The sequence below is a fragment of the Phacochoerus africanus genome, chromosome 9, assembly GCF_016906955.1.
Source record: "Phacochoerus africanus isolate WHEZ1 chromosome 9, ROS_Pafr_v1, whole genome shotgun sequence".
Lineage (NCBI taxonomy): Eukaryota > Metazoa > Chordata > Mammalia > Artiodactyla > Suidae > Phacochoerus > Phacochoerus africanus.
Window position 1 is genome coordinate 102,854,433 of NC_062552.1, and position 17,922 is coordinate 102,872,354.

The following is a 17,922-nucleotide window of genomic DNA, read 5'->3' on the forward strand; positions in this document are numbered from 1 at the left end:
CCCTCTGAGCATTGCTTTCACCACATCTCATAAGTTGTGGTATATTGTATTTTTATTTCATTCAACTCAAAGTGTTTTCTAAATTCTTCTGAGATTTCTATTTTGACCCATTGTTTATTTAAGCATGTGTTATTTAATTTCTACATATTTGTGAGTTTCCCAGATTTCTTTCTATTATTGGTTTCTAATTTTATTCCATTGTGGTCAGAGAAGATATTTTGTATACTTTTAATCTTTTTATTTTTTTATTTTTATTATTTTTTTTATTTTTGTTGTTGTTGTTGTTGTTGTTGTTGTTGCTATTTCTTGGGCCGCTCCCTCGGCATATGGAGATTCCCAGGCTAGGGGTCGAATCAGAGCTGTAGCCACCGGCCTACGCCAGAGCCACAGCAACGCGGGATCCAAGCCGCGTCTGCAACCTACACCACAGCTCACGGCAATGCCGGGTCCTTAACCCACTGAGCAAGGGCAGGGACCGAACCCGCAACCTCATGGTTCCTAGTCGGATTCGTTAACCACTGCGCCATGACGGGAACTCCACTTTTAATCTTTTTAAATGTATTGAGATTTTGTTTTGTGTCCTAACTTGTGGTTTATATTGGAGAATGTTCAATACAGTTTGTGTTTTCAATACACATTGAGAAGAATGTGTATACTATTGTTATTGGGTGGAATGTTCTACAGATGTCTGCTAAGGCTAGTTGTTTCATAACATTGTTTAAATCTTCTATATCTTTGCTGATATAAATCTAGTTGTTCTATCCATTATTCAAAGTGGAGTACTGAAGTATCCAGCTCTTATTATCAAACCATTTTCCCTTTTAATCTTGTCAGTTTTTGCTTCATACATTTTGGTGCCTCTATTGCTAGATACGTGTATGTTTATACTTGTTATATCTTCTTGATGGAATGATGCTTTTATCATTATATCATGCATTTTTATCTCTTATAATACTTTTGTCTTAAAATTTATTTTTTTCTTATAATATAGCTATTCTAGCTCCTTTTGATTGTTTTTTTGCATAGACTATCTTTATCTTTCTACTTTAAATCTATTAGTATCTTTGGATCTAAAGTGAATCTCTTGTAGAAAGCTTATATTTGGATTTTTTTTTTTTTTGCCATGGTAAACAGTGGCTTGATGTGATATCTAAATTCCCAAACCAGGATTGAATTTGGGCTGCAGTGGTGAGTGTCAAGTCCTAACCACTAGACCACCAGGGAACTCCCAGATCATGTCTTTTTAAAACATTTATTCTGGGAGTTCTCATTGTGGTTCAGCAGGTTAAGAACCTGACTAGTATCCACGAGGTTGCAGGTTTGATCTCTGGCCTTGCTCAGTGGGTTAAGGATCTGACATTACCATGAGCTGTGGTGTAAGCCACAGACATGGCTTGGATCCCATGTTGTTGTGGCTGTGGCATAGGTCTGCAGCTGCAGCTCTGTTTTGACCCCTAGTCTGTGAACTCCCATACACTGCAGGTGAGGCCCTAAAAAAAAAAGAAGGAAAAAAATTTATTTTCTTAGTCTCTGTCTTTTTTTTTTTTTTTTTTTTTTTTTTTTGCCATGCCCACAGCATGCAGAAGTTCCTGGGCCAGGTATATAATTTGAGCCACAGCAGTGACAACACAAAATCCTTAACTGCTCAGCCACCAGGGCAGACTGCTCAGCCAGTCTCTGGCATTCATTCAAGTTTAATTCATTTATATTTAAAGTAATTACTGATAAGAAAAAACTTACCTCTGCCATTTTGCTACCTATTTTCTATGTCTTATACCATTTTGTTCTTTATTTTATCCAGCAATACTCCTTTTTTTTTGTCTTTTTGTCTTTTCTTGGGCTGCCCTGCAGCATATGGAGGTTCCCAGGCTAGGGGTCTAATCAGAGCTGTAGCTGCCAACTGATGCCAGAGCCACAGCAATGCCAGATCTGAGCCATGTCTGTGATCTACACCACAGCTCATGGCAATGCTGGATCCTTAACCCACTGAGGAAGGCCAGAGATCGAACCTGCAACCTCATGGTTCCTAGTTGGGTTCGTTAACCACTGAGCCATGACAGGAACTCCCAACACTACTCTTTTGTGTTATGTATATATTTATTTTCTAGTATTCTATTTTAATTTCCATGCTATTTCTTTTTGGTATGTATTTTGATTTATTTTCTTAATGGTTGCCCTGAGGGTTATGATTAACATCTTAATTATAACAATCTATTGTTACAGATTACAGATTAATATCAATTTATTTTCGATAGTATGCAAAAACTTTGTCCCTTATAGCTCTATACTCACCTTTATGTTGTATTGTCATAAATTACACCTTTATACATTCTGTGCTTATCAACATAGATTTGTAATTTTGGTTATATGCAGTTGTCTTTTAAGTCATATAGGAAAAAGAGAAACTACAAATCAAAAATACATCAATACTGATTTTCATATTTATCTGTGCAGTTACCTTTACCTGTGTTCCTTTTTTTTTTTTTTTTGCCACGTGCATGGCATACAGAAGTTCCTGGGCCAGGGATCAAACCTGTTCCACAGCAGGGATCTGAGCCATGGCAGTGAAAATGCCAGACCCTTAAACTCTAGGCCACTAGGAAACTTTGTGTTCTTTATTTCTTTATGTGAAGCTGAATTACTGTTTATTATCTTTTCATTGCCGCCCACAGACCTCCCTTCAACATTTGTTATAAAGGTCTTCTAGTGATGAACTATATTAGTTTTTGTCTATTTGGAAATGTTTTTATTTCTCTTTCTTTGGAGAATAATTTTGCTGGACATGAAATTCTTAGTTGACAGGTTTTTTTCTTTCAGCCCTTTGAATATGTCATCTCATTGCCTTCTGAACTCCATGGCTTCTAATGATAAGTCAGCTGTTAATCAAGCATTGCTGTACATAATGTGCTGCTTCTCTCAACTCTTTCAAGATTCTTTGTCTTTCAACAATTTAATTATAGTGTGTATTGGTATGGATCTCTTTGAGTTTGTCCTACTTGTAGTTATTGAATTTCTTGGATGGATAGATTAATGTTTTCCATCAAATTTGAGAAGATTTTGGCCATTATTTCTTCAAATACTTTTCTCTCTCTCTCTCTCTCTCTCTCTCTCTCTCTCTCTCTTGCTTCTGGCACTCCTTTTATGAACATGCTTGTTGTCCCATAGGTCTCTTGGTCTTCATTTTTCTTTATTCTCAGAATGGATAATCTCAATTGACCTATCTTCAAGTTTATTTATACTTTCTTTTGTTTACACAAATTTGTTGAGCCCCTCTAGTAAATTTTTTATTTCAGCTATTATACTTTTCAACTCCAGAGTTTCTATTTGGTTCTTTATTTATATTTTCTATCTCTTTATTGATATTTGTATTTGGTGAGGCATCCATTCTCATGGTTTCCTTTAGTTCTTTGCACTTGACTTCCTTTAGCTCTTTGAGCATGTTTAAAATGATTTGTCTTTTCAATGATGGAGTTCCTGCTGTGGTGGAGTGGTTTAAGGATCCACCATTGTCTCTGCAGTGGCTCAGGTATTTGCTGAGGCATGTGTTTGATCCCCAGACCAGCACAGTGGGTTAAAAATCTAGCATTGCCACAGCTGTGGTGTAGATCACAGCTGTGGCTTAGAGTCAATCCTTGGCCTACGAACTTCCATATGCCATGGATGTGGCCCCAAAAAAAAAATCTTTTAATGAAATCCTATGTTTGGGCTTCCTCTATTAATTGCTTCTTTTCTTGTATATGGGCCATACTTTCTTGTTTCTTTTCTTGCTTTATAATTTTTTGTTGAAAATCATAAATTAGAATATTATAATGTGGTAACTCTGGGGATCAGATTCTCCCCCTTCCCAAACATTATTGTTACTCTTTGTTTCAGTAGATATTTGTTTGCTTAATATCTTTTCTGAATAGATCTTGTAAAATATATTTGTTTTGTTATGTGTGGTCCCTGAAGTCTCTATTCTATTAGCTTTGTGGTCAGCTAGTGATTGGACAGAGATTTCTTTAAACATCTGGAACTACAACAGCAAAGATATCTCACAGTCTCTTTGGGTGGGCTCTATGTTTCTCTTGGGACATGTTTTCAAAACTTAGCCAGTAGTTCACAACTCTGCCTTAACCTTCACTTTCCACATGCACAGACACTGAAGACCATACAGAGGTGAGAGCTTAGGAACTTTTCAAGTTTTTCCAAAACATGAGCCCAGTCCTGGGAGTATATTCCCCTCTAGATTCCCAGGTGTATGTCAGAGCTTTTCAAAATCCTTATTCCCCCCCCCCCCAAATGATTACATTTCCCAGTTTTCCTCCCAAGCTTTTTGGTTAGTATATCTTTTGCCCCAACTGTTGTCCAGTACTCCAGGCAGTAGTGATTAATTCATTGGCTTTAAGTGTTTTCAACCAACGCCTCCAGGTACCCATCTCAGGATTGGGAGAATTCTTATTAGGTGAGATAAATGTAAGTCTTTTGAGCCAGTCCTCCTGGGAGCCACCAAACTGGTTGAAATAACTAACTATAGTGTTTCTTAAAGATGGAATCAGCACTGCTAACCTCCCAGTGCTGGTACTGGGAATTCAGGCTGTTGGCACCAGGATAAGTGAAAACACTATAAAGCATGTAGGAGATCTGTATAAGGAAAACTGAAAAACTCTGATGAAAGGCTAAAAGAATAACTATAGAAGTGGAGAGATATTCCATGTTTATGGATAAGAGGATTCAATATTGTCAAAAAGTCAGTTCTTCACGACTTGATCTATAGAGTTAACTCAATCCCAATTAAAATCCTAGCAAGTTACTTTGTGGACATTGACAAAATGATTCTAAACTTTGAAGAGACAAAAGATTAATAACAACCAGTGCAATATTAAAAGAGAAGAATAAACTTAAAAAAATGAAACTACTCATTTCAAACAAATAATGATGATATTACAATGATGGATAACGTCAATATACATTTGTCAAAACCCATAGGATGTACAATGCCAAGCGTGAACCTGACTATAAATTATGGACTTTGTATGATAAAGACAAGTCAGTGGAGATTCATCAATTACAAAAAAGTGTACCATTCTGCTGGAGGATTTTGATAGCAGGGAGGCTGAGCACATGGTGGATGCAGGGAAAGTGCTGCTCAGTTTTGCTGTGATCCTAAAGCTGCTCTAAAAAACTAAAGCATGTTTTTTAAATAAAGCTTTCTTACTGAGATTTGGCTGTTTTTTTATTTTTTGTTTTTTTTCTCAAATAAGTATTCTCTGGGTGCTGCAAAACTTCAGTTAGTTTCCAGAGTTACCAAAAATTTGACTCTGATAATTTTTTGCAGTTTCATTCATTGCTTTTGAGGAGGGACACACTTTTGGAGTTATCTCCTCTGCCATTGTAACTGACATCCCTCCTTACAGATTTTTTTTTTTTTTTTTTTTTGCTATTTCTTTGGGCCACTTCTGCAGCATATGGAGGTTCCCAGGCTAGGGGTCGAATCAGAGCTGTAGCCGCCGGCCTACGCCAGAGCCACAGTAACGCGGGATCCGAGCCGCCTCTGCAACCTACACCACAGCTCACGGCAACACTGGATCGTTAACCCACTGAGCAAGGGCAGGGACCGAACCCGCAACCTCATGGTTCCTAGTCGGATTCGTTAACCACTGCGCCACAACGGGAACTCCCCTCCTTACAGATTTTAAACTTAAATGTAAAATGCAAAAAAATTCAAATGTTTAGAAAATAGTGTAGAAAAATGTCTTTAAGTCCTCAATGCTGGGAAATATTTCTTAAATATGAGATAGATATATTTTACTAAATTAAAATTTAAAACTCTTGTTAATCCAAGAATGCCATAGACTGGAAAAGCAGGCCACAAAACAGGAAAAGCAGATAATTGCAAGGATATTTGAAATATCTTTCAAATCAAATAGAAAAACAGACCAATTTTTTAAAATGTGTTAAAGACTTGACCGGGTACCTCCAAAAAAGGAATTCCAAATGGCCAAGAAATATATGATCATATACCTCATCTAATTAAAAATTCATGAAAATGCATAAAAACGCATATTAAAACTATAGCTAGAAATAAATTACTAAAACCCCAGCAGGATGGTAACAGAGATGATCAATGCCAACTATTGAGAAGGATGTGGAGCATGAGGAACTCTCACTCACTGCTGGTGGAAGTACAAATTGATACAACCCTACTTTAGAAAACATCTTAGGAGTTCCCGTCGTGGCGCAGTGGTTAACGAATCCGACTAGGAACCATGAGGTTGCAGGTTCGGTCCCTGCCCTTGCTCAGTGGGTTAACGATCCGGCGTTGCCGTGAGCTGTGGTGTAGGTTGCAGATGCGGCTCGGATCCCGCGTTGCTGTGGCTCTGGCGTAGGCCGGTGGCTACAGCTCCGATTCGACCCCTAGCCTGGGAATCTCCATATGCCGCGGAAGTGGCCCGAAGAAATAGCAAAAAGACAAAAAAAAAAAAAAAGAAAACATCTTAGCATTTATTAGTAATGCTGAAGATACACATGCCCAATGTGGATGGTCATCCCCAAGACTTTACTCTTGGTCTATAGAAACTGGAGCACATGTGTACTGGGCATCACAGCATTGTTTTGGAAAACAAGCTAACAAACAAAAAACCATTAACAACTGCACTTTCCAACAACCAAGATAAATTAATTATGGCAGAGCAAACACTGGACTACTATATAGCAATAACAATCAGTAAACTACAACTGCATGCCACAACTTGGATGCAACTTTAAAATACAATGTTGAGAGAATTCCCATTGTGGCACAGTGGAAATGAATCTGACTAGTATCCACGAGGATGCAGGTTTGATCCCTGGCCTTGCTCAGTGGGTTGGGGATCTGGTGTTGCCGTGAGCTGTGGTGTAGGCTGCAGATGTAGCTCGGATCCCATGTTGCTGTAGCTGGGGTATAGGCTGGCAGCTGCAGCTCTGATTCGACCCCTAGCCTGGGAACCTCCATATGCCGCAGGTGCAGCCCTAAAAAGAAAAAAATGTTGAGTAAAAGAAGCTCAACACAAAGTATAAGACTCCATTAACATCCATTTAAAAAAGAGACCCAATCAAACTCTATTGATTAGGGATGAATAATCAGGTGGTAAAAGTATAAAGAAAAGGAAGTTAAGGTTACCATTAAGGTCAAGAGACAGTGATCTCTGGGTTGCGGGCAGGTGGAGGAGAAAGGGGTGTGATTAGGCCAGAGCACCGGGAAATGTCTGGTGATCATGTTCTGTCTCCTGTCTTGGGCAGTGGTTACATAAGAGTTTACTTGCTGATTATTTGTTAGAGCCCTCGTTGCTGTTCGACATACACTTTTCCGTATATGTATTATATTCACAAAGTTAATAAAGGTTATAAAACAAAGAACGTCTTCATTACTGGAAACAGATACCAACACCTAGAGTACAACAGAGCTGCTTTCAAGAGCCTGACCATGGAGATGGGATTCTCACTTTGTAGCCCCGAAGGAACCCAATAGAAAAACCATATTTCTACCCCATGAGGATCTGCTTGGGGGGGGGTCTATAACCTCAATAAATATCAACATGAAGACCCAAGTATTCTTTTTAAAAATTTTATTGAGATAACGTTGGTTAACGTATTTCACATGTACATTCTATTTCTACTTCAGTATACACTACAGAATGCTCATAATTTAGTTTCAAAATATTCTTGAATGACATAATCCTGCAAGGCATCAGCCAGGCTCACGTCAGAACTGAGGTGAGGTTATGCAGGCTTCAGACCTCCGGATCTTTCCTGGAAATGTTCAGTTTCCCTCTGTTCTGGATGGGGAAACCCTCCCTCTAATGTGTCTGCAGGGTTCCAAGAACCGCAGTGATGCTTCCTTTGTGATGTCATCAGCATTTGCTCGGGACCTCGCCCACCGGAAGTTTCCAATATTGATAACTGGTGGTGGCAGTTGGTGGTAGATTACAGTGACCTCCCACCAGTCATGCATGTCCCCTCTTCCAGGAGTACGACTGAAAGAGGCCGCTGCTAGCTAAGCATATCTACCTGAGGGCCTTGGTGAGTGGGGACCCAGCCTGAGGCCAGGGCTAAGGGAGGGCAGGGAGTCCCAGGAGATAGGAAGGCCTAGATTCTTTGCCCTGAGGACCACGTGGTTAGAGGGTCCTGACTTGTCCACTCTGGCCCCTCCAGCTTGTTGCATGCCAGCTTTCAGTGTGGGGTCAGATCTGTGTGTCTCTCATAACTTGCAACCCCATGTCTGATTAGACAGAGGACACTGAAAAAAAATAGTTTTCCATCCCAATACATTGCTCCCTTACCTCTGAACAGGAAATCAAACTCCCTTCTGTTTGGAAAGGCAGAAGAGAGTGACAGAGCCTGAGCTTTCTGAGGGGGTCTTGATTGGGCTCTTGAGTATCCAGACTGTCACTTAAACTGTGAGTAATGATGTGGTTCTGCCTGGAAAAAACTTTCCCTGTCAGTGGCATAAATTTATCTTCTGGCTCCTATAGCAGAATCTGCAGACCCTCAGGGCCATTATCTCCAGATCGGCCGCCCCCACGTACCCCTACCTAGGGGTCTCACGCAGCACCAGGCCTTGCGATGATGAGTAACTAACTCTCCTGCCTCGAAGCCGAAAATCCCAGGGGTAGAACTCATGTGAAACAAGCAGTGAGCACAGCTAGCTGACTCTTCCCTGGGCCTCTCATTTCGAGTTTTCCTGAACATCTCCTCCGGGCAGTGCAGAAAGGCCATGAACGGGTGTGTAGGTTGTGTACAGTGGTATCTGGTTTGGGAATTATTACAACCAGTTCTGCAATGAAGACCCTGGGAAGGTTGGTCTTTGTGAGCTCAGGGGAGTGTTTCTGATGGAATAATTTCCAGGCAACAGGGGTAGGGTCACTGTGGGCTCTTAGCACTTTTGGCTGTGAGGGCTGTGTGCCTGCAGCTCTTCAAAGAATGTTCTGGGACCTGAGGCAATTCCCCTGCTCAAGATTCCACATCAGCTGGTGGGACCCTACAAAACTCAAGCATCCAAGGTAATAAACTTCACCCCCTCAGCCATTAAGAAGGACTTATTCCAGTCAGCACCGTGCTAGATACTGGGAATAAAAACAGAAAGGAGATACAATCTGATCTTAAAAGGATTTATAAGCTAATGGGGAGAAGTCAATATCAATCAATCAAAACCTCTACTTTCTGGAGTTCCCACTGTTGCTCAGTGGCAACGAACCCGACTAGTATCCATGAGAACGTGGGTTCCATCCCTCACCTTGATCAGTGGGTTAACGATCTGGTGTTGCCGTGAGCTGTGGTGTAGGTCGCAGATGCCACTTAGATCCCGAATTGTGGCTGTGGCTGTGGCCGGTGGCTGTGGCTGCAGCGCCAATCCGACCCCTAGCCTGGGAACTTCCATATGCCCCAGGTGCAGCCCTAAAAAAAGGAAGGAAAAAAAAACCCTCTACTGTCTACTGTCTGCCCTATCAGGAAAGCAGCACTCTGATGGCTAAGTTGTCTGAATGTTGGTTTTCTACCCAGAAGCATATAGGTTTTATTTTATGTTCACTATTTTCGATCAGAAATAATTTCTAAATATATTGTATAATTGCTTTCCTTTTTAAAAATAAAATATTCCATCAGAATATTCCATGATTAATGATACAAGATTGTTACTCTGAGCATTTCCAACTTTATCCTGGAATACAATGGGGTCTACAAGCCCTTTAGTTGAGGCATGTCCCTCAACTAAATGATCCCAAACTCTGAGTTTGTTTTACAGTTGTTCTCTCTCCTCTTGCTTGAGGCTTTGGCTGATTTCACCACGCTAGCTTTTTTTTTTTTGTCTTTTGTCTTCTTAGATCCGCACCCATGTCATACGGAGGTTCCCAGGCTATGGGTCTAATCGAGGCTGTTGCTACCAGCCTACACCAGAGCCACAGCAATGCCGGATCCTTAACCCACTGAGCAAGGCCAGGGATCGAACCCGCAACCTCATGATTCTTAGTCAGATTTGTTTCCGCTGCGCCACAACAGGAACTCCCATGCTAGCTTTTAATACTCTCTTTCTCCTTCCAGCATGCTCCTGCTCATCTGCTTTTGGGCTTGAAAATCAGGAAATTAGGTTTCTCAGTTCAGTTACTGGTTCAACTGCTGTCATAGAAACCAAGTTGTCAACAGTCCAGGGTTCTTCTCCTCCAGGTCATCCTGAAACTCAGGTTCTTAAGGTCTTGTTTACTGGCCAACCTGAGGGTGCTGTCCTCGTTAGCATCACCAAAGTTGTCCCTACCTCCATCCCCATGGAAGCTCTACTACCAAAAGGAAGAGGGAAAGAATGCATTTAAGTGGGTGCTTAGCAGTCTCTGCCACATCGGATCTACTGAAATTGTGTATGAAGTCATTGTAGGTAGGCTGTCATTAAAGACACGAGGCGCTTTTCTGCAGAAAAATCATCTGATTTTGACAGGTTGCTCAGAGGCCTCTTGTGTCTTTGTTGTTCTTCTGGATTATGTTCCCAGACACGATGCTGGGGGTTAAGAAAGACAACCGCACTCGTCATCTTTCTGAGATCTTCCACCTCGATCCACATGAATTAGAGCACAAAAAAATGTTCTTGGCACCCTCAGGCCAGAAGCACCTTTCTTTTGAAAGCTTCTCAAGGCCACAAAGTCTCAGCTAATGATTCCCCCACACCTTTACACTTTCACCAAGCACCTGCTACCAGCCTGACATTCATCTAGGTCTTGATGTTCAGTTGGTTGAGATACCACCAAACAGCCCACCCCGTATTCCCATAGGTTCTCCCCCACTTCTGTATCTCCCTTTATTGTACAGCCTTGATGCCTGTCAGGTCTCAGCTCTGGGAACTGAAATGGGTTGGGTGTGAGCTCAACAATTTTATCCTGTGGCTGCTGTTCAAAAGCTCCCCATGGCTCCCTTTGCCTACTAAGTCAAGTCTAAACTCCTGAGCCTTGTGTGTGAAGCCTTTCAAGACCTGCTTGCAGCCTCCCATTCTAGCCTCAGCTCCCAGCAGAGGCCATGTGCATCTAGGGAGGCTGGCTCACAGGTTCTGTGTGGATGGCGCCTTGCCAAGGGGGCTTGGAGAGCTGCCGGCACCAGGTCTGAGTCTGGGCTAGAATACCCCCTAGCCAGTCTCCTCACAGGACACTCCGTCAAGGACGCCCAGAAATTTCAGTGCTAGGGTCTCCCTTCCAGTCTGTCTAGGTCCTTCCTGGAAGGGAGGATTAACATTGACCAGGCTGACTCTGTTTGTGAAAAACTGAGCTAAGTACCTTACATACATTTTATATTCATGGTAACTCCATGATGTAGGTACTATTATTGGACTTCTTTTATTTGCATCATGGTACCCATTTTACATATGTGAAAATGGGTACACATTCATTATCTCAGCATGGTTAAGTAACTAGTACAAGATCACATAGCTAATAAGAGGCAGAGCCCAGATTTGAACCAAGACGCAACTGGATCCAAAGACCATGTTCTTTCCACTTACCACAGGGCCTTTCTAAAGGAACAGCTGTCAGTCCCCCACACAAGACACTCAGTCCTTCCACCCTGGAGTCAGACACTAGTTCTGTAATGAGGAAGCAGAGAGAGAGGGAAGCTGTTTTTGCCCAGGTTTTACTCTCTCACACTGGTACCAGAATTACAGCAGCAAAAACAACAATTAATATTTACTAAGCACCTACTTTGGATACAATATCTCATTTAACCTCACAACCACCCTCTACAGTTGTTATTATTATTATTCCCCCTATTTTGAATATGCAAAGAATGAAGCTCAGAGAGATTAAGTCCCACACTTAGACCACCCAGATGGGATTCAAATCCAGGCAGCGAGTGTTCTTAAACACTGCTTTTGTATTTACCAGGTTTAGCTCAGTTCCCAGCCAGCCTTTACCCTAGAGGAGAGGCATAGAAATGGTAAGGCCAGAGGGGCCTTAAACCCCAACCAGCCCCGCCCTCTCAATATTACAGATGAGAGGGAAAAACAAAGACAGAGAGATCAAGCAAGTTACCCAACATTGCACAGCCCACTAGAACCCCAACCCTTGATACCCTGTTGCTACCTTTTAATAGCCATGCAAAAGCCTTCCTGTCCCATGAACGAATAAAGGAGTGAGTGGGTGAGTGAGTGAAGAAATGGACACATCTTGGCAGAATGGCTGGTGGCTCACTTCCGGTTTTCCTGGCAGAGCTGGGTCAGAAGAATTAGGGGGTGAGGGGGTAGAGGGCAGGGGCAGGGCAGGAAGAGACATGACCAGCGTGTGCCAGCCTGGAGAAAGCTCTGTGCTGCTGGTTATGGGGCATCAACCCATGAAAGCTACACTCTGACCCTCCCCGGCCCCCAGGGTCTCTTGACCTTATATTCACCCTGCTTCCCCTACGGCCTTCTTAGCACATCGCTAACAACTCTGTCAATATCTTACCATTATACAACTGTTGAAAAAGAGCCTCTTTCAAAGACTGGTCAGGAGTTCCTATCCTGGCTCAGTGGTAACAAATCGAATAGGAACCATGAGGTTGTGGGTTCGATCCCTGGCCTTGCTCAGTGGGTTAACGATCCAGCGTTGCCATGAGCTGTGGTGTAGGTCGCAGGTGCGGCTCAGATCCCCCGTTGCTGTGGCTCTGGCGTAGGCTGGCCCCCTAGCCTGGGAACCTCCATATGCTGCAGGAGTGGCCCTAGAAAAGACCCCAAAAAAGTACCTCTCCCCTTAGCTATGGTAATGCAATTACTGGATAATGTCTATTAAATAAATGTGCCCAGGCGCCTTCCTGGGAGGAGAGGAGAGTGGTTGTTCGCTACTGTCCCTTACTGTACATACTGATCTTTAGGCGTTCAAACACTGACACCTGCCTCCAGTGGCAAAACTAGTGTCTCCAGCAGAGTAGCCAGGGCTTCAATGAAACTGGAGACCTGAAGGACTGGACCCATGGCAAACTGGAAAAGACACAGCCCACTCTCTCGGGCCTCCAGGCCAGGGCTGTGGCCAATTTGTCGATCTTCCTTCCCTTGGCTGGGGATGAAGGAGGCAGAGCCGGGTACCAGTGCTTGGAGCTGGTGGTCCCCGGGCAGGGCTGAGCTCTGCTACCTTAGTGCGGTTGTGTGTCTTTTCTTGCTTTGGCTGGCAGGGTTGGAGAGGGGTGAAGGAGGGCTTTGCCTCAAGGGAGAGCAAGAAGTCGGGGTGAGGACTGCAGGGTGGGTAGGGAGCAGCAAGACCGCTGCCGGGACCCAGAGCTTCGGAGGATGCTGGAGTGTCTGCAGCAAGGGATGGTAATTTGTAGATGGTTCCTGGTAGCTACAAGGTCTCTGAGGCGGAGCCTGGGCCTTTGCATATGAAAATCCAGCCTGGGTTCCCCGGTGGGTCAAGCCGCGTTGGGGCGGGGCCAAGGTTGGCTTCTGCCGGGGAGGAGCCGGGATGCCGCTCCCGCTGTGATGCAGAAGGGAATTTGCGGACAGTCCCTTGCCAGGTGGGGCTGGTTTCGCCCGGCCAGAGAGGAGGAGGACCGGCTGGCAGTCTCCTCCCAGGTAGGGAGCGTGTTGCCTGTCACCGCATCCCGGCGGCCTGAGTACCTTGCCTTGCTGGGGCCTTGGCGCCGAGGGCGCGGACGTGGTGAGCACGCGGGTGGTATAAGCCCGGACCGATCCGGCTGGAAGAAGGGGCGCAGAATCCGGGTCCTGGACAGGGAGGGGGTGGGGCAGGACTGCTTGCTCTACGCTTTCCGGGACCGAGGACTGGGAGGGATGGGGGCGGGGGAGACTGCGCCACACTCCCGTGCCACGCCGCCGCCGGCTCGCCGCCAGCCTGGACCCAGGGAAGGTGGAATCAACCGCCCACCAGGAAGGGCCGTGGCTTCGTCGACCGTCTTCGCTGGGTCGGGGGAGGGTGGGCACAAAGCTTGCCTGGGGTCCCCCGCGCCTGCCTGTTGGTTGCCTCTCCGGACCACCCCCACACAGGGATTCCCTGGGGCTGGGCCTCCCACCGCCCGGGGCTGGCCTGGGAGGGATGCGCTCTCCCCCGCAATCTTCTCGGCGGTTCTGAGTTATGGCAGCGTCACCGCCGCGCGGCTGCTCCTGGGGGTCTCATTCTGTGCCGAGTGGGCTGGACTTCTGGGCTCCCGGGGGCAAAATATGTCACCTTTCCCACATGCTTTCAAAGAAAGGTTCTCGCCTCCATCCTCACCTTGGCCTTGACAGAGAAACTTTGGATTTGGATGGTGGACTTGGGGAAACTGAGGCCCGGGGTCGGGGGGTGGGGGGGGCGCCTGTGGCTTCACCAAGGTCACTTACCAGGTCCTGAACAACTGGCCTCCCAGGCACTGCCTTGACCGGATGCTCTCTGGAGGGGCAGGGGCTGAGTTTGCTCTCTAGACCTGTGGTCTGAAGTGGGGCGGAACGCCCCCTCCCCCCAACCCCGGTGCCCCTTTCCTGGCTCCAGAGAATGAAGGGAGGTACACCCTCTCCGGAGGCTGGCCGATGTCACGGATGCAGGGATCACAACTGTCTGGGGACAGGAGCAAATTACTCATGAAAAACGCTCATCTGAGCAGAGGAACATCCGGCCCCTGCTATCCTTGTGGGCTCGGGAAGAAAATAAGAGTTGGCTTCAGGGAGAGGAAGGCTGAGGGGGCAGCCCATTCCGGGCTTCAGTCTTGAGCACCAGCCTTAATGACAACCAAGTGGAAGTTCCCAGGCTGCTGTGGGAGGCACAGGGAGCAAGGAGATGGACTTTCTCCTTTAAGTGCCCAGGTCTCTCTGGAGATGAGGTGCGGGAGCCCAACCCTACCTAACCCTTCTCTCAGCATCACCCCTGTGGTGTAGCTCCTTAACCTTGCCTCTTCGCAGCTCCTGCCCCTGGGAGAAATGAACCGCATAGGAGCTGTCATCCTTGGAAGGTGACTTGCCCTGAATTCACCTTGTCCTCCTCCTCCCTGGCACAGAAGCCTTTCTCTGGAGGGAAACTGAGGCAGGCAGAGGCTATCTTTTATTTTAGAACTGGAGCCAGCCAGCGTCGTTGTGCAGGTGAGGAAGCTGAGGCCCCGAGGGTGTGGCCAATGGCCCAGGTCTCTTACCTGCACCCAGGTGTCCTGACTGCCTGGCCCCCTGCAGGGCAGACTGAACGAGGCCCCCTCCTCCCTCCGCCTTTCCACCTCCAGCTTCCATCCCTGGTGAAGTGAGGCTGTGAGTGCCTTCTGATGGGGAGGGGTGTCAGTGGTAGGGGACAGTTCCAGCATCTTCTCCTTTTTAAAGATATATTTTCAAGTTACTTGGGAAAGAAGCAACTGGAAGCAGGGAACCAGAGTCACTTTGTTACCTTCCCATCATGCACCCAGAGGGGAGACACAATTTCTAGAGGCCTCTCAGAACCAAGAGCAGCTGTTCCTCCTGTGCTGGTGCCAACAGCTGTGATCCAGCCACTGAGGGGGCCCACAGGCAGAGGGACTCCAGTTATCTCTCCAACAGCACCCCCGGAGGGGAGGTCCTGCCCAGCCCCTGATTCTGCACAAAAGAGTCACCATGTGCCTGGTGCATGAGTTGATGCTTTTCAGACACAGCCTCTGAGCAGAGAGCCCCTGAAACTGACCCCTGGTGACTCCATGGCGTGCCTTGGGCTGCATCCTGACCACCAGTAATCCCTGCAGTGAGCTGTGGGAGGGGATGGGGTTCACAGTAAAACGGATCAGAACTAGCTGCCTGTGGGGGTCACAGTACAATGCAGAGAGGAGGAGGGCCCGCCATGTGTTCCTCCAAGGGACCGTCTAGCCCTTCTTCGGGAGGAAGACCCCTGCCCCGTGATCTCGGGAAGCTGGTGCGGTGCCTCCTGGCTGGCAGAGGCAGAGTCAGGCCTTGGAGAGGCCCTCAGGTTGTGGGAGGAGAACCACTCACAGAACATAGTACCTGGTTCTGGAGCAGAGCCCCTATTGGCTGGCACTCTGCCCTCAGTTTCCCTACCTGACAGCTGGGCATGCAAACACCTGCCCCAGATGGGTGGGAGGGCCTTGGAAACAGTCAGGTGTTTATTGCAGATGGGAAGTGTTATTCCTGGAGCCTCTGGTCTAGATTGAAGCCATCTGCTTCCGGCTCCAATGGGGGAGACGTGGCTATTCCCTGTACAAAGGGTGCCTTCTCCCCCCCGCCCCCCGCCCCTAGCCCATGACTGGTCCAGGGCACCCTTCGAGGTTTGGAAGGCGTCCTTCCCCAGCCCAGTTCTTGTTGTGTTTTGGTCCTTGAGGACTTCCTTTCCCCATCTTTGACTGGTGGGGACATTTCACAGGATTTCCACACCATAAGATGCTGGTGACTGGCAGCACAGTGGCCCTGCCTGCAGGCCTGCATCCTCCCCACTGACTCTTGAATTCCATGGACTCTTTACTCTGGTTCTTCCTGGGAAGCAGCTGATGGAAGAGCCCAGAGATAATGGACTCTTTGCACTGAGTGTCCAGGCTGCGGGAGTCATGGGCACCGTGGGGGCGTGGGCAGGCTCACCCTGGGGAGGCTGTAATGCCGGTGCTTGGGGAAAGCACTCAGCTTAGGTGAGATCAGCAGTTCTCGGTGCACTGTTTTGCCTGAGGCACGGGGGGCAGCGTTCCCTCCTCTTCCTGCTCCAGTAGAGCAGCGGTTTTTTGCGGCTCACTTGAACGTCAGTGCAGGTGAGCTGGGGGTTGTACATAGGGCCCTTCCTTCTTGCCCAGGAGGTGGCTGGTGCAAAGCAGGTTAACTGAAATGAGAATGTGAGCGGCCCATGAGGTGTGCTGTGTCTTTTATCTAGATCTGTCTGGATTGCTCTGGGCCAACCAAGGGTGGCTCTTTAGAAGAGGACTAGTGGCCAGAACTCTGCGTCCTGTGTTTCTAGGGCAGGGTCTGTACCATACCCAAGCCACTGTGCTCCTTCCCAGCATGAATGGGCTACTACTGAAACGTGCAGGGGCAGGGAGAAAGGAGAGCAGCTGTTCCCTCTTGCCTCATCCTGTGATGAGTGATGCTCCAAGAGGGACTCGAAGCCTGGACCCACTTAGAAAACCAAGATCCCTGTGTCCTGGGCTCCCGCCTTCTGCTCACCCCACCTTCCACCTGCCATTGTGCATGAGCACCTTGACGGTGGCATCGGAAGAGCTGGGCTGGGGTGGCTGAGGGGCCTCTGGTGGGCCCAGAGGATCAGAGGCAGAGAGGCCAGGCCGGCTTCCAGCCAGAAGCCCCGCCTGCGCCCCTGCCCCTCTCCCCCATCACTGAGTAGCCTCACCCAGGAGGGGGGCCCTGGAGACCCGAGCCTCCTCCTTCCTCTGGCTGAGTCTTCTCAGAATTGTGCCCAGCCAGAGGGACACGGGCCTCAGGCCACGGGGTCCTGGCCAAAGATCAAGGCATCTGAGGTCTGTGGAGATACGGATGAGCAAGGTGGCCCTATGGCTACTTGGCCAGGGCTATGGCTGTGTGTTGGGTTTTTGATGTGGAGGCCAGCCAGCTGTGCTTGAGGGAGGGCTTGGAGGATGCACACCAGACCTGCTGCCTGCGGGCACTTGGGAGCTGGGTTTCTATCGGCTTCCTCACCCACTCACCTCACCTCTGTGAGTCTTCCGTTCACAACATGAACGGCATCGGGCCGTTCGGAGGATGAATGGGAGGAAGCGGAAGGGTGTCTGGGGTATGCCTGGGAGCTCCCTTCTTTCCATTTGTTCACCCCTTTACCAGCTCAGGGGCCAGCTGACCTGGGGTCTCTGGGCTGACTGGCCCCATTTTGGTGGCAGCAGCTGATCAACAGGGTTGGTGGATCCAGGTCATGCTGGAGCCGAGCTGTCCCCTTGAAAAGAGCCTCAGATCCCTGAGGACCTGGTGGAGAAGGATGTCTTCTCGGGGCCAGCGTGGGGGTGGCCAGGCGCTGGGTGCCGTCAGTCGGCAAACCGCTGTTACAGGGTCAGGGAGCC

General features: G+C 47.2%; 1 protein-coding gene across 2 annotated transcripts in view; it reads left to right on the forward strand.

The window, feature by feature from the left end:
• The first annotated feature begins 13,428 nt into the window (after positions 1–13,428).
• Positions 13,429–17,922, forward strand: part of TMEM63C (transmembrane protein 63C) — a 70,132-nt gene continuing 65,638 nt past the window's right edge. Inside the window, exon 1 of one of the 2 annotated variants that reach the window (XM_047796544.1) lies at positions 13,429–13,531. The gene's annotated coding sequence lies outside the window, so the exon portion shown is untranslated. The other variant, XM_047796546.1, reaches the window with a different exon arrangement.